This window comes from Haliotis rubra, unplaced genomic scaffold, assembly GCF_003918875.1.
Source record: "Haliotis rubra isolate DU_JTF1 unplaced genomic scaffold, ASM391887v1 Scf260, whole genome shotgun sequence".
NCBI classification, from domain to species: Eukaryota; Metazoa; Mollusca; class Gastropoda; order Lepetellida; family Haliotidae; genus Haliotis; species Haliotis rubra.
In genome coordinates, this window is record NW_025766670.1 from 109,281 (window position 1) to 124,311 (window position 15,031).

Sequence of the window (15,031 nt, forward strand, 5' to 3'; positions counted from 1 at the left end):
CTTAACGGTTAACTGTAAATTACATGACATTTATTAGTGAATTCTGTTCAACAATTTTATGACAAATATAAATAGATGGTACGGACCACTTTCGTCACTAAGTCCTACCATGGCAAAAGTTCATCCCAACTTCGAGAGATATCTTTATTCGGCTGGTTTCATGTACAGAGTCGACAAAAGGAAACGTGATGAAACCTTAGTATGGAAGTGTACGACCAAGGATTGCCATATGACCATGACCACCATCAGTGATATCCTCACCAGACCCTCTCAGAACCACAACCACCCACCAGTGGAAACCGACATCAAGGTGAGAGAGACCATGGAGACACTAAAAGAAAAGTCAATGCCACTGTCAGACCTCTGCCGCAGCTGTTCCAGGAAGAAGTAGAGAGTATGCGGGGTGATGACAGGACACCGGAACACGCCACCCTTGTTGGCAACTTACCTACGTTTCATATGAAGAAGGACACCCTGTATAGAGCAAGGAAGAAGTCATTTCCTCCTCTACCATCCCATCGCCGTGACCTAATAATCCCTGAGCAGTACCAAACAACAGAAGGCGGGAAACAGTTCCTGGCATTTGAAGATGGGGACGAGGCCAAGATCCTGGGATTTGCCACCACATCCAACTTGGAGAAGTTGTGTCGAGCCGACACCTTCTTTGCAGATGGTACGTTTATGTGACGCCTCACATATTTTACCAGCTGTACACCATCCATGCTGTTACAGACGTCGGTCAGATGTTACCCTTGGTCTACCTGCTGCTACCAGACAAGAGTTCCAATTATCTGTTGCCCCCCATTCACCTTCGGTCCTAATCCGGATTAGTAAATTTAATCTGACTATAATGTCCCGTAATTGCAATAATTGACTATTTAGCGAAATTCGCACGAAGTCACCCAGTAGGGATTAGCGTTTTACCAAGTTGGTGACTTTATGAGAATAAACCGCTATTTCTCCCCCTTCCCAAGCTATCACTAAATCAACACCACATTCCCTAAAACAATAAACAATATGTGGAAACTTAATTTGGTCTTGATGCAAGACTCGAGGTCGCTGAACACTTACCCGATGCGGGTATCGGACGACTGACGATTCCCTACCTAGGGTAGGCTCAAGCACTTCTAAACGCGACTTCAAGTCACCCAATCATCCTGGACATACTAGAACTGTACAACGACCTTTCTACTGGCCAATATGACATCGTCCTCTGCTGGTTGCCGGGTCACGTCGGCATAGCAGGTAACACTAAGGCCGATGCTGCAGCAAAAGCAGCTCTTGAAAAGCCCCTATCTCCACTGCTAATCCCGTACAGGGATTTCAAACCCGCTATCAGAAGCTATACTCGGGACCTGATGCAAAAAAGGTGGGACACTCAAGTAGGAAGAAACAAACTCCATGAATTGAAGCCAACAATCGGTTACACCTACTTGGGTTGCCAGTCAAGACGTGTTGAAGTAATTTTACGACGATGTCGTATTGGCCACAGTCGATTTACACATGACTATCTGCTAAAAACGGATGGGGATGGACCCCCCATATGTCTCTCCTGCGATGAGGCTTTCACCCTCAAGCATATTCTGCTTGACTGTGTGGACTTTACATCTGCAAGGGACTCACATTATCACGCAACCAATCTGAAAGATCTGTTCTCCAGCGTGAGCGTTCATCTGATACTGAACTACCTGAGGGAAGTTGATCTATACCATAAATTGTAACTGTGTAATGTCACTAACGAATTTACTTGCTTTTCAATTTAGTGCTATGACTTTCTCTGTTCCAAAATGACAATGTAATGAATGTGTGCCTTTGAAATGAAACCACTTTGTACTTACAATGTATATTAATGCAGACTTGTTCTCGTCACTACATGGCTGGAATAATGCCGATGTGACGTAAAGCCCAACTCAACTCAACCCTATATAGCCGACATCGGGCCACGTGACTGGGGAAATCCAGATTTCGGCCAATGCGCACGCTCCTTACATCTCTGCCCCTCACGATGGCGGAGCATGCAAGAAGCGTGACATCGTCCTGTCTCCCCGGCCACGACGTCCGCATGGGCCTAAGCTTCTACATATGTAGACATATGTGACTACAAAGGTAGGTACTACGTCAGCCGCCCACCCAACTACCTAACCTACCCCACCCACTATGAAACTTTTGTATTCACTGTACTTTTATACCCCGAGACGCCCACATGTGTCAAGATTCTTCAGAGGCTGAAAGCGGCAGTACATTATACTGTGGTGAGGATATGTCGGGAGGTTGGTGATGACCTGGATGTCTCCATCAACAAGCAAGGGGTGGCCTGCATTGCACATACAACGTGGAGACAGTTTGAGACCTATTCACACGATCTGGAGATGTTTGCAAGGTAGGTGAGGTGAAATTGGATTTAACGTCGTGCTTGAGAATATTTCGCTCATATGACGACGTGCATGCGTGTGTGTGTATGTGCGGCTGCTTGTACTAGCCCAGACTTAAGCTGGTTTTATAGTGCTAGCCCACTGAGATACCATGCCGCAGTGAAGCATGGATACCCCACTCAGACACATTATACTGACTCCAAGCCGACCAGTCCTTGTTTTTCCCATTAATGCCGAGCGCCAAGCAGGGACCAACAAGTACCATATTTTAACGTCTTTTGGTATGACGCGACCTTCCGCTCTCCCGGGCGGACGCTCTAACCACGTTTGCAAGGTAGGGAGAAACAGGGTACATTCACTGTGTTAATCAAACTTTTGGGCATATTTTTTTAAAAAGATGATAAGCATCTTTATTGTGATAAATATCTCTGTTGTTTTGGCACGTTCATGTTTGAAAGTATCATGTTCATATGAGAAATAAGTCAGTATAGTTTCAATGACAAGATGGATAGGAAACCGTGTTCAGAGACCTGACTCCTGACAAAAAGTTTATGGCTATGGTCCAACTTTACACTGAAGCACATTTTAGCTGTGGTGTCTGTTCAGGCAAGGAACTCCTGAAATATGCCTTATTTTCGCTCAACAGTGAATTAAGTCTTATAGTCTTTATTCATGTGAATGTAGGTCATCGGCCCATGGTACAACGTTATACATTGGCAGCCTTCAAGCTGCAGCGACGACGATTGTTAGCATAGAAGATGAACATGGCAAGATTTCTTAAAACAAGAGGAGTAGGCTTGGCTATAGCATTACTCATCAGTCGATTAAATTTACACAAGGTTGGAGTACCTGACAGTATCAGATGGTAATATGACCACCTGTCATTTTGTCCACTAAAAGGCAGTGTTGGTTTAATGGTTGTGTGTTGCCCTTGGAGCTGAGAATGAAGGAGCCCTAATCAGGGAAACGCCCAACTTGCTGTGCATACCACAAATGATATTGAGTTAGAATCCCAGAGTGACTGTAGTTAAATTATCAGGGTTGTCAACACCTTACCTATGGCTTTCCTTCTACATAAATGATAAAGCCCTCAAGTCATGATGTAATTGTACTGTTCAAAACAGTGTTACTCCCTTACTGAACTCTTTTTACCTTCACTATTCTTCCAGGCATGCCAAGCGCAGCACAGTGTTACCTGATGATGTGAAGCTGCTTGTGAGGATAAGTCCAAAATTGGTATGTTATTATCGAAAACCACCCTTGAAGATCTGGGTCAGAACAGGTCTTCAGCACGCCATGCTTGTCGTAAGAAGCGATTAACTAGATTATTTCATCAGGCTCACTACCTTGGTTGACACGTGGTGTCATATCCCAAGATCAGTGCTCATGATGTCAATCACTGGATTGTCTGGTCCAGACATGATTATTTACTAGACTGCCATTACATAGTTAGAATATTGTTGAGTGCGGTGTTAAGCAACAAATAAAACTACTATTGTAAAAGTTGTTGTCATATCCCATAAATGCAAACCAAAAGCTAAACCCATTTCACACATTTTGTTAATATTCCATCACCAGCAAAACTGACAGCTTTGTATTAATGTGTAGTCCTTGACAGTTAAGTAGGAGGCATTTCCAGTTAACAAGGTCTTCCCCCATGAGTGTGCCAGCCCTAAGCAGTCTGTAAAAACTGCTACAGTTGTTGCTGTGATCATTCAGTGTCAGAAAATTTAAAATAGAAATGCATGATTCCAAATACCCTTAATTCACAATTATGTTCAAGAAACCGGTATTACTAATAAGTATTACATTGCAGTAGGCATTAATTCTGGCTGATGTCATGCCATATCAAGCGTACACCAAGCCAATCAAATATTGATCATTGTTTGCATTTCTGTTTGCACCGAAATCAGTCCAAAACAATCAGTAGCATGTTTACTGAACAAGATAACAAGCTTTACACAAAACATAATTCATGGAAGACCAAAGGGTGGTTTGGGGCTCTCAGATAAGACAAATTGTGTTGGGGCTGGTTCATACCTCTCAGTTACCCTACAAATGTTAGGGTGATTGATAAGACACATGGTTGTGTAGGCTGGATAATACCTCTCTGTTTGCCAACAAGTGTTAGCCAGTGAAGATCCGGGTTAGAATTGATCTTCAGTAGCCCATGCTTGTTGTAAGAGGCAACTAACGGGATCAGGTGGTCAGACTCACTGGCTGGGTTGACACATGTCATCATATCCCAATTGTGTAGATCGATGTTCATGCTGTTGATGCCTGGATTGTCTGGTCCATTTGTTTACAGGCCGCCGCCATATGGCTGGAATATTGCTGAGTGCGGCGTAAAACTATACTCACTCACCAACATGTGTTAGATGTCAGGTGTGTGTTGTCCCCAGCTGGAACACATCAACTCGCTCCACAGACAGCTCACAGCCAACAAGGAGGAGCCCAGCAGGGAGAGGGGAGCCAGGCTGGACAAGAAGAAGTCCGTGGCTGCAGCAGAATCCAACTGTGAGACAGATGAGAACTCCAATATGTAGGATTTTAAAAATGCAGATATTTAGAACTCATTGGTGTTGTCATTTCAGGAGGACTGATGAGAACGCAAGAAAAGAACTGACGAGGATGCCAATGTGCATGACAAATGAGAACATGCATGGATGAGAATGTCAGTAACTGGGACTGACTTTGCCAGTGTATAGGATTTACAGGAAACAAACCAATAAGCATTGTTTTTTATACAAATTTCGACTAAAATACTAAACAAGTGGTTGGGCCAAAACAAATTTTGTTTTATCGTTTAGATTGTTATGAGCATCAGGGCAACAGATAAGGGGCGTACAGGCGTAATGTACGGCTCAAAATCAATTAAGTACGACATAATATAAGATTTCAAGCGTATCGTGTACGCACATAAATGCCTTCGTATGTCTAGCATTTGATTTCCGTGAGTATTGTGCAAATGGAAATCTATTTTGGATAAATAATTTTGCGAAAGACGATTTGACACAAGGAAACCCCGAAAGTAGGAATCCCTTGCGTTGCCATGCAACGATATGCGTCACTATGTTTCGATTGGCTACAAACTACACTGTTCCTTTTTATATCCAGTTGGACCTGACATTTCGCGCATCACACAGTTGCTCAGTTATTTCTCACGCGTCTTCAAATACAAATACATGGTTGGAAATAGTGATTGATGAATCGTCCAGACAAACCACATCAACTCGCTCACACAAAAACATGTCAGTACTCCTTCAAAATTCTCAGTACACCTCCACTTGCAATGTGATGTGTAAGTACACTCACACCCCAAAAAGTGGAGCCCTGAGCATGAACCTTATAAACTTACCGGTATGTATTTACTAAAACCATGGATAATATGCTGCTGTTCATCAAAATACTGAGATTTATGCTTACCATGACGCCTTTACAATGAAACAAGTTACAATCGTTAACTAAAGCTTTGCACAAATACGGGCTGTACACGTAACATATCTTAAACCCTATCTATCCTCTTCAGACAGTGTGTGTTTTCTATTGACTCCTAGTTTCAACTGACAGACAGGAGAATTGCATCCAAAACCTTGACCACAACAACACAAATGTACAGGGCAGTGTGGCAATATAGGGGTCTGATGAGAATACTTTTGTGTTGGATTGATAACCCATCACTGTTCACTGCTAAAAGAGACATAGAGCAATCCCATTGCACATCTAAAATTGGCAAGTTATATGTGAAACTGTGTAATCACTGTGAAACAGTTCATGATGTATTTATCTAATTAAGCTATTATTGTCCTCTAGGACACGTTTTCAGATCAGATAAGGTGTCTGTTTTCTTTCTTTTTATACTATGTACTTTATCGATTTATATTGGCTGTACATTTGCCTGTTAGTAAAACTGCCATGTAAATAATGAAGTGACGGCTTTTGTTTCCTGTGCTGTGGTGAGAACATTCGAGTAGTCCATGTAAACTATATTTGCATAAAAGGTGTGCAGTACATCACACCTAGATGCAGTCTGTCAATCAAAAGTGACGCATGCATCAATTTGAATCAATGAGAAGGCCAGAATCGCTTTGCATATTTCTCAAGTCTTAATGTCTCGTGCCACGAATGACAGCAAGGGCGACAGCAATGCTACGGTATCAACACACCAAGAACCACCATCCATGAGCTCTACCACTCTATCTCGTCTACTTTTCTTGAAGAAGCTGCGAAAGTGGTGTTCGACTCTGAAGCCTTGTTCTCTTAACTCTCTTTCGATGGGATCACCACCTCCATCAGCTATGCTCGGTGGTATAGCCAGAGGTAAGTCAAAACCATTTTGACAATCAGCTTTCAATGGCAAGTGTGAGGAAGCACTGGTAGTCCTGAAGGCGGAAGAGGAAAGGAGGTTTCAGGCACTGGGAAACACTACTCGAAAACTCCTCACTTCGAAGACAGTCTACAGTCTGCAGTACAACTTAGTGGCCAGACATATCCCAGGGAAGGTCAACATGCCTGCAGACGCGTTATCACTCCTGGACAAGATTTTGACAACTGGGTGGATGCTTCATCCAGGTGCCTTCAGGCAGATAGTGACCGAGTAGGAACAACCACACATAGATCTCTCAACCACCTGTTGCCGACCCGTATAAGACTGGGTTCAGATCCTCACACTTATGTAGTGGATGCCTCATCAACATTTTGGGAGGGAATGAGTGCCTATGTGTTTCCAAAAATGGCTCTTGTCCCTCAAGTCCTAGCCAAGACCAGGAACCATCATGACACAGTACCTGGCCACCATGATCATGGTTTCCAGACCTACTGTCTCTACTGATCCATCTACCATTATGTCTTACTCATTGGCCAACACTTAGAAAACCACCAGTCAAACACATTCAATTGCAATTCACAACAGCTCGACCTCCACTAATGGAAACTATCCAACGACATCTCTCGTCAGCGGGAGTTTCCTCAGCTATTACGCAATCACCAAGAGCTTTGACACGTGTTCTCTCCCACTACAACTGAGCGCAATTCTTGCATTTGAGAATCGGGAACTGCCAGTGGATCCATAACCAACCCCTTAGATTGTGGAATTTTTAACAGGCCTTAGAACGACTTGCATTTTCAGCTTGAAACTATATGTATGTATCACAGCACTTGCATCAGTCCTCACCAAGCAAGGAGAACATATTCTTACCAGCCTGTGATGCTCGTTTGAACTGGAGGATATACCAAATCGGCGAATAACTACGAAATAGGATTTGTCAGTGGTTCGAACCCATGGACAAAGCAAAACTATTCAATCTTGCTTGAAAGAGTGAATTCCTTATGGCTACAACCTCAAGGGTGTGAGAACTACATGCTCTGGATGTCAGATGTATCACAATGAAGAATCCCCCCTGACCACGACTAAAACTAAAATTCATGACGTTATCTGGAGTACCATTAACTGGAAGTGATGTCAAATGTTCAGGTAATGGATTTTGTTTGTTTGTTGTTTAACCCTGCCATCAGCAATATTCCAGCTATAGGGCAGTTCAGATAGGGGAAGCGTTATCACTTCCAAGCATTAGGTCATAGTCCACCAAGACATGAAATCGAGCAGTAAGAGACATTACCGAGTACTGTCACAACTAAGCGCAGGTCTATTTCTCTATGCTGATGTCCAAAAGAAAGTTTACAACGTTTGCAAACACCCTGATATTCTTGAATACAGTTTGACCTTAGCCGTTCCCCTTCTTGCCAGTACACTCGTGCTCTACCATCAGCATACATCAGGGAAAACCTGCTTTTATCCGAAAAGAAGACTCGCTGCCAGTTTCGTAGTTGCCAACGTTGAACACTTTGTGCCCACGTCAGTCTGTCACGTCGATGTTGCGGCCTCAGAACAATTCCACGGTAGGGTCGATAGGCTTGGACACTAGGCCCGTAGATGTCTGTACACTGTCAGCCTGCTGATGCGATGTCCCAGTGCCGTCGCTGCCGTAGATGGTGCAGTAGCGAAGCAGTCGAGATGAATAATGTGGTTACGACGGTCTTCGATGGGCGTGGTCACTCGGTGTCGGCCTCTGCGAGGGCTGGCTGACGTCGTACCTGTCTGTCTAAAACGTGCCATTAGTTGTAGACTGTTGAACGGCTGCAATGGAAGTTTGTAGCAATGGCAGGGTAACTTGCTCGTTGATGGGCAATTCCTATGGCTCGCTCCCCGGAATCCCAGAGTACGTTTCACACAGAGTATCCATGGGAAAATGTATGAAGTCAGGGGAGACAACACCTTCGGAAAATTCTTGGGATGACCACCAGGGAGTAAGACAGCACAACATACGGATTTTTTAATCTTTTTTTATTCAAGCAAAACTATCAGAAACACGTTTAAGGAAAATTGGCAATCAAGTGCTAAAGGTAGAATTCTAAGAATTATTATCATTGTCTTCTCAGCTTTCAGTCTTGGTTCGTCATGCCAAAGACCCGGGTTCGAATCCCCACATGGGTACAATGTGTGAAGCCCATTTCTGGTGTCCCCCGCCGTGATGTTGCTGGAATATTGCTAAAAGCGGCGTAAAACCAAACTCAGTCAGTCAGCTTTCAGTCTCCATTTTCAGTGTTTTTTACAAATATGTTGAATAATATAATAGTAAGTTGTTGAATTGCAGTGTTGTTAATCATAACACAAATATCTTCTTCACAAGTGAATAAACAGCACTTCCTATGGCAACAAAACAAACAATTCTGTAATATTTACAACATGAAATAACAATAACTAGTCTACACCCAATATTCAAATCAACAACAGATGGGCGAAGGAGTATTAATACGATACGAATCTACAAAATGAATTCCATTTTATTTCATCATGTCGGATATAATTATATCGTTTTCTGTAAGAAAACATAACATTACTGATATCATTTCATTTGTAAACTGTAAAACATTCTCCATATGGCCAAAACATGGATAATATGCTGCTGTTCATCAAAATACTGAGATTTATGCTTACCATGACTCCTTTACAATGAAACAAGTTACAATCGTTAACTAAAGCTTTGCACAAATACGGGCTGTACACATAACATTTCTTAAACCCTATCTATCCTCCTCAGACAGTGTGTGTTTTCTATTGACTCCTAGTTTCAACTGACAGACGGGAGAATTGCATCCAAAACCTTGACCTTATTTCTGACTGAAATCTCACGTCTTGCTGAAACTGTAAATTAGTTAAGTAAGTTAGTGAAAGAAAATACTATTCCAGCCTTTAGGCAAAACATCCAGTCTGATAAAATCATTTGCCTGCAACCTCAATTTGGGCTAAGTTTCTGATGTGTGAAGTAAGTAGATTCATGGTAAGGCCCCAAATTAACTATTTTTATATTTCACTTGTTGCACATGACATGGTGCTCTCTCTCTTTCTTACTATATTAGTTGGAACGACTATATTTTTACACAGGGCAAAACTGATATATATTCTAGGCATATTAAATGCTACATGTATTATGATCAACAAAAAATACATCATGTTGTGACCAAATGTCTGCTTATAATCTCTTGAGTGAGTGAGTATATTTTAGCAATATCACGGCCTAGAAATCGGCTTCATACATTGTACCCATGTGGTAAATCAAACCCCGGTCTTCGGCGTGACGAGCAAACACTTTAACCACAAGGCTACATCGCCGCCCATAATCTCTATGAAAGTGTCAGTATCTTTATAACACCATACTACAGATTAAAGACTTATATTCAAGATATTAGTGAGTTAAGAGTTTTGGTCACATCGGCAGTACAAGATATAGAATTAAAATAGATTCAAGCGTAATTCAATTCAAAAGTCTTCAGCATGTCTTTCTCTGGTTGGCATCAGGGCAGATACACAGACAATGACACTTGTCCCTTTGAAGATTTGTTAGGCAGCTAAAAACATCTAATATTGCTTTTCGCGGGTCCGTTAAAAACAGGTATTTACCGAACTCACCAGTCCATAATTCTTTTATAATGTAATTACCGGAAAAAGCTTCTAAAAACCAAAACATGTCTATTAGGTAAGAAAAGTAATTTTAATGAAGCGTAACGGGGATGCCGTCAAATAAGCAATCTGATTGGTTGAATCATAGGGAAGTCCTCATCCTGGGCTCTCAAAATGTATTTTTAGTAACTCAAGTCAATATGACTTTTGGTTGGACCTGGGTTGGAGTCAATATGCTTTTCGTTCGACAGTCACGTGACCGCCTCTAGACCAATCAAGTAGCCGGGAAAATATGCTTACATAATAAATGTTAGTATTCTTAATGACCCATCACAAATATCTAATCTAATCTTAAATAACAAAATACATTCCTAATTCCTAATCATTGTTACCTATCATCTGTCAGAGGGCCAGCATTCGTTGGTTTCACATTAATTTTTCGACTCGCTTTGCGCATGCGCGGAGCGTGTAAAAATATCCACTGGCCAACTTCCGGTCTGGTCGTATGCTTTACCGAGTGTAAACACACTCTAAAGAAAACAATAATTAAAACAAATATATAGTTTTATGTCAAATGCAACAAATCCGATTTGATTTATGAAAAAAAGGCCGGGATTAGTTATATAAATAGCTTAATTTATGTGAACAAGCTCTTGTATATAGACATCTCACTACCATCGTCCTTCCCGCACATCCCCTTCTCACAACTTAAAAAACCCACATCTCTGATGGAATTGCAACCAAAATGTGACATCAATTATTGTAAAGCATAGGCAAATGGAAGTATGTAGACAGCTATGAACAGTTGTCACAACATAAAGTATTTTCATAGCAGCTTTTATTTAGAGTGGGGGTGGTGGGGTATCCTAGTGGTTAAAGCGTTGGCTCGTCACGCCGAAGACCCGGGTTCGATTCCCCACATGGGCACAATGTGTTAAGCCCATTTCCGGTGTCCCCCGCCGTGATATTGCTGGAATATTGCTAAAAGCGGCGTAAAACTAAACTCAGTCAGTCAGTCAGTTATTTAGAGTGTATTTACACCATCGGTAAACATAGACCAAACCGGAAGTTGACCAGTGGATATTTTTCCACACGCTCTGCGCATGCGCACAGCGAGTTGAAAGGTAATGGGAAACCAACAAATGTTTGTTGCCATACAAAAACTCTTCACTCCTGAAAACCTTCAACAGTATCTCCTGTGTCTATGTCAGCATCAAGACCATTTTCAAGCTGCATGGGGCGATCTTACAATAGCCACCATCAAAACCCTCACAGTATTATCAATAAGAACAGTCACATGGCAATCCCTCTGTGATTTTTGAAATTTTGCTTCTCTTTGGATATTCGGGCACAGAATTAGTTAAGACAACTTCCATGGTTATGTTTTTTCTCTACTTCCCAATATATCTGTACTCGTTTTTATCATCACACTTAATTCCTTTTGTCTTCTCCATATAATGCGGATTTTGTTTGCGGTGCCCTGCGCTACTTGGGTTGTTAAGAATTATGATTTGTCTCTGTTCGTAGTGTTATGTTTGTTGGACCGTAACTCGGAAGAGTATTATGTATTCTTTCATGAAGCTGTGCACAAACAAAAAACAAGTTGTCAACTGCTAGCAGTATGGTGCCAGCGGATTTCCGAGGTGACGTAATATTTCATCACCTTTCCTCTCTCAAACAACACCAAACAAACGCATACCCGGTAATGTTTGTCACTTTTGGACGAATTTCATGTCAGACAAAACGTGGCCCTCGTCGTTAGAGATGTCGTATTAGTCATATTAGAGGTCTGACATGTGCTAGCAAGGTAAAATATCCTATAGTCTAAGTGAAAACCACGGCATACGATATTCCAGAATTCTTGAGATAATATAATTCTGAACATTTGATAATGGTACATATCCGTAAAAGATTAGAACGAATCCTTTGCGGGGCTATCAAACAAAAATCCTTTACGTTTCCAACCTTTTGGATGGGCCGAAATTGCAGTAAAAGTAAATGGTCAGGAGGTAGATATGAGTTGTCATACCGTTAATTTCGAACCCGACTCGACCCGGATGTATAGGACATACCTGGAGCTATTTAGAAATACGGGTGTCTAGGGAGAAATTCCACAGACACCATTACTCTCGACATTTTAGACGGTACCACCCTATTTGTCTTCGATTTAACGCACAATTTGGGTGCTGACATGTCACACGTGTATCCAAAGAACTCTGGTCAGGTCGACATCGAGATGAAATTTGCGCAGCCAACGCCCGGAGCTCCGACACAAGTCTGTTAGAGAGAGCTGGACAGTATCCTAGTGAGTGAGTGAGTTAAGATGTTAAGTCACATCGGCAATATTTCAGCCACATCGTGACTAAAATCGGTTCTAAATTCATGATAAACACATATAATTTTTAACACCCTGTCAAGGGGACCATGGAGACTTACTATACTTTTGGTACCTGCATTGGCGGACAGTATCATAGAATTTGACCACTTTAGAAATGCTACTATACACTGATGCAGATCATGGACACACGGTACCTCTCGTACTAAAATGCTGTAGGGGCGAGATTTGCGGTTGTTGACCCTTTTATTAAAAACATGTATGGCAGTATCAGTAGCAGGGAAACTTTGGAAGAGATGTGTACTAAAATATAGACAGCTTTAGGCTTGGTGGGGTGAAAGGATTGAAATATCCTCTTCTGTTTATTTGCTACACGGACAAAGAGCAGTCAGTCAGTCACTGGTTTGCCTTAAGTACAGAGGCACCCGGTAAATTGCATGTACACGACTCATACAATATAGATTTTTACACGCAAATTTGGCAGGCATTTCACGAATTTTTGTCCAAATACGGTCGTTTGCAATATTCCTACAATATAGTCTAATACAAAGTCTATTGTCGGTAACTTACAGACACCAGTGTCTATATTTCGGTAGTTAACGATCTCCCTGCATTCCTAACGACAAAATAGTGAAACATTACAGTAAAAAGAATATGCTTAAAAATGATTCCATGGTTTTCAGATGGTATGATAATACATTGAAACCCTTACTCGAAAAATTCTAAAAACTTTAGCGGAAAAGTGACCGACAGAGATTCCGTTTACTAGAACGGTACATGCTTATATTGCTTCGTGGATTAAATTTTACTCTCTATTAATATTAGTGATACAATATACCTTTTCATATCTGGTAACATCTTACCAAACAGAGTAACAGTCAGCGCGTCCGAGCATGGTGGTGCATTGTTAGCCAGTTCTGTTTTGACACTCGATTACCTCATAAACAGGATTTAGAACGTTGAACTCTTACCGGTCAGCGCGGCCGAACAGGCTGTTGTATCATTAGCTGGTTTTGTTTTGAGGCCAAACATCGTGTTGGATCGTTAGCCGGGTCTGTTTTGAAACTTGATTGGTTCATATACACGATTTAGAACGTTTAACGCTCACTGCCCAGCGTGTCTGAACAGGGTGTTGCATCGTGGTATCATCGTTCCTATTCCTAAAGGTAACGGTGCAGATCCTAGAGACCCCTATCTTACAGGGGAATTACACTGTTATCGGTTGTCTACAAGCTCTACTGCAACATACTAAACAACAGACTAACAAAATGGGCGGAGAGAAATGAATATTCGTGGAGGAGCAGAACGGCTTCATGAAGGGCAGGAGTACGGTGGATGACCTCTCAATGTTAACGTCTGTCGTCGATACGAGGAAGAAAAAGAAGCTATCCACATTTGCAGCGTTCATACACTTCAGGAAGGCCTGTGGCTCGATTAACAGAGACAAACTATGTAGACGACCAGCCGAGTTAGGAGTTCTGGGAAACATGCGGCGTGCGCTACACGCGATAAACACGGGTGTCTCCAGTTGTGAGAGTTAACGGGTTCAGGACGGACTGGTTTACAGTTAGCTGTGGAGTGAAGCAAGGCTGTTTATTATCTCCCCTTTTGTTCAATACATATATTAATGGCCTAGCTGTTGCTCTGAAAGGCTTAGAGAAAGGGGTGAAAGTTGGGAATTATATTATCTGTATTTTATTTATGCAGATGATCTGGTGCGATTGGCCGAGAATGAGAGAGATCTACAAGTAATGCTGGATTGTTTGAGCAGTTGGTGCTCTAGAAACAGTATGGCAATAATCACAGGTTGTTCACTTCAGACACCCCTCCGTGACAAGCACTCGTACACATTTTACATGTGGTGATCTTTTACTGAATGTGATAGATAAGTATACATACCTTGGCCTTGTGTTACAGGAACATCTAGATTTTAATGTTACCGCTAAGGCTGTTGCCCCCTCTGCCAGCAGGGCACTGGGTCTTGTTACTGCCAAGTGCAAAGCCCTGGGAGGTATGCCACTTAATGCTTTTAGAAAATTGTATGAATCTGTTGTTTTGGCAACAAAACTTAAATGCTGTTTTACTTAAGTGCTCGATGTACAACGACCTGCGATCAGAATTGTTTACCAATGTTTGTACTATTTATGGTGACTTTTTTAACATTACCGAAGAGCAGAAATTTTGCTTTTAAATATCAAATTATGAAGTTGTTAGTAGTGTTGCAAAAACCTTGTTCCTTATTTTATATAGAAGACGACTGTTAGCTGTATAATATTTAAATTACAATTGTGCACTAATGCAAACGTTTTTCTGTGATTTGTAGTTGCCTGTAGATATTTTAGATTTAGTCTATCATAATTCCAT

At 41.7% G+C, this 15,031-nt stretch overlaps 2 long non-coding RNA genes across 2 annotated transcripts; both read left to right on the forward strand.

The window, feature by feature from the left end:
- Positions 1 to 411: 411 nt before the first annotated feature.
- LOC124280124 lies at positions 412 to 15,011 on the forward strand. Its single transcript, XR_006899583.1, has 3 exons — positions 412 to 677; positions 733 to 734; positions 15,001 to 15,011. It is a non-coding gene; the product is annotated as an uncharacterized LOC124280124 (long non-coding RNA).
- LOC124280123 lies at positions 2,369 to 4,944 on the forward strand. Its single transcript, XR_006899582.1, has 3 exons — positions 2,369 to 2,380; positions 3,542 to 3,608; positions 4,775 to 4,944. It is a non-coding gene; the product is annotated as an uncharacterized LOC124280123 (long non-coding RNA).
- Positions 15,012 to 15,031: the final 20 nt, after the last annotated feature.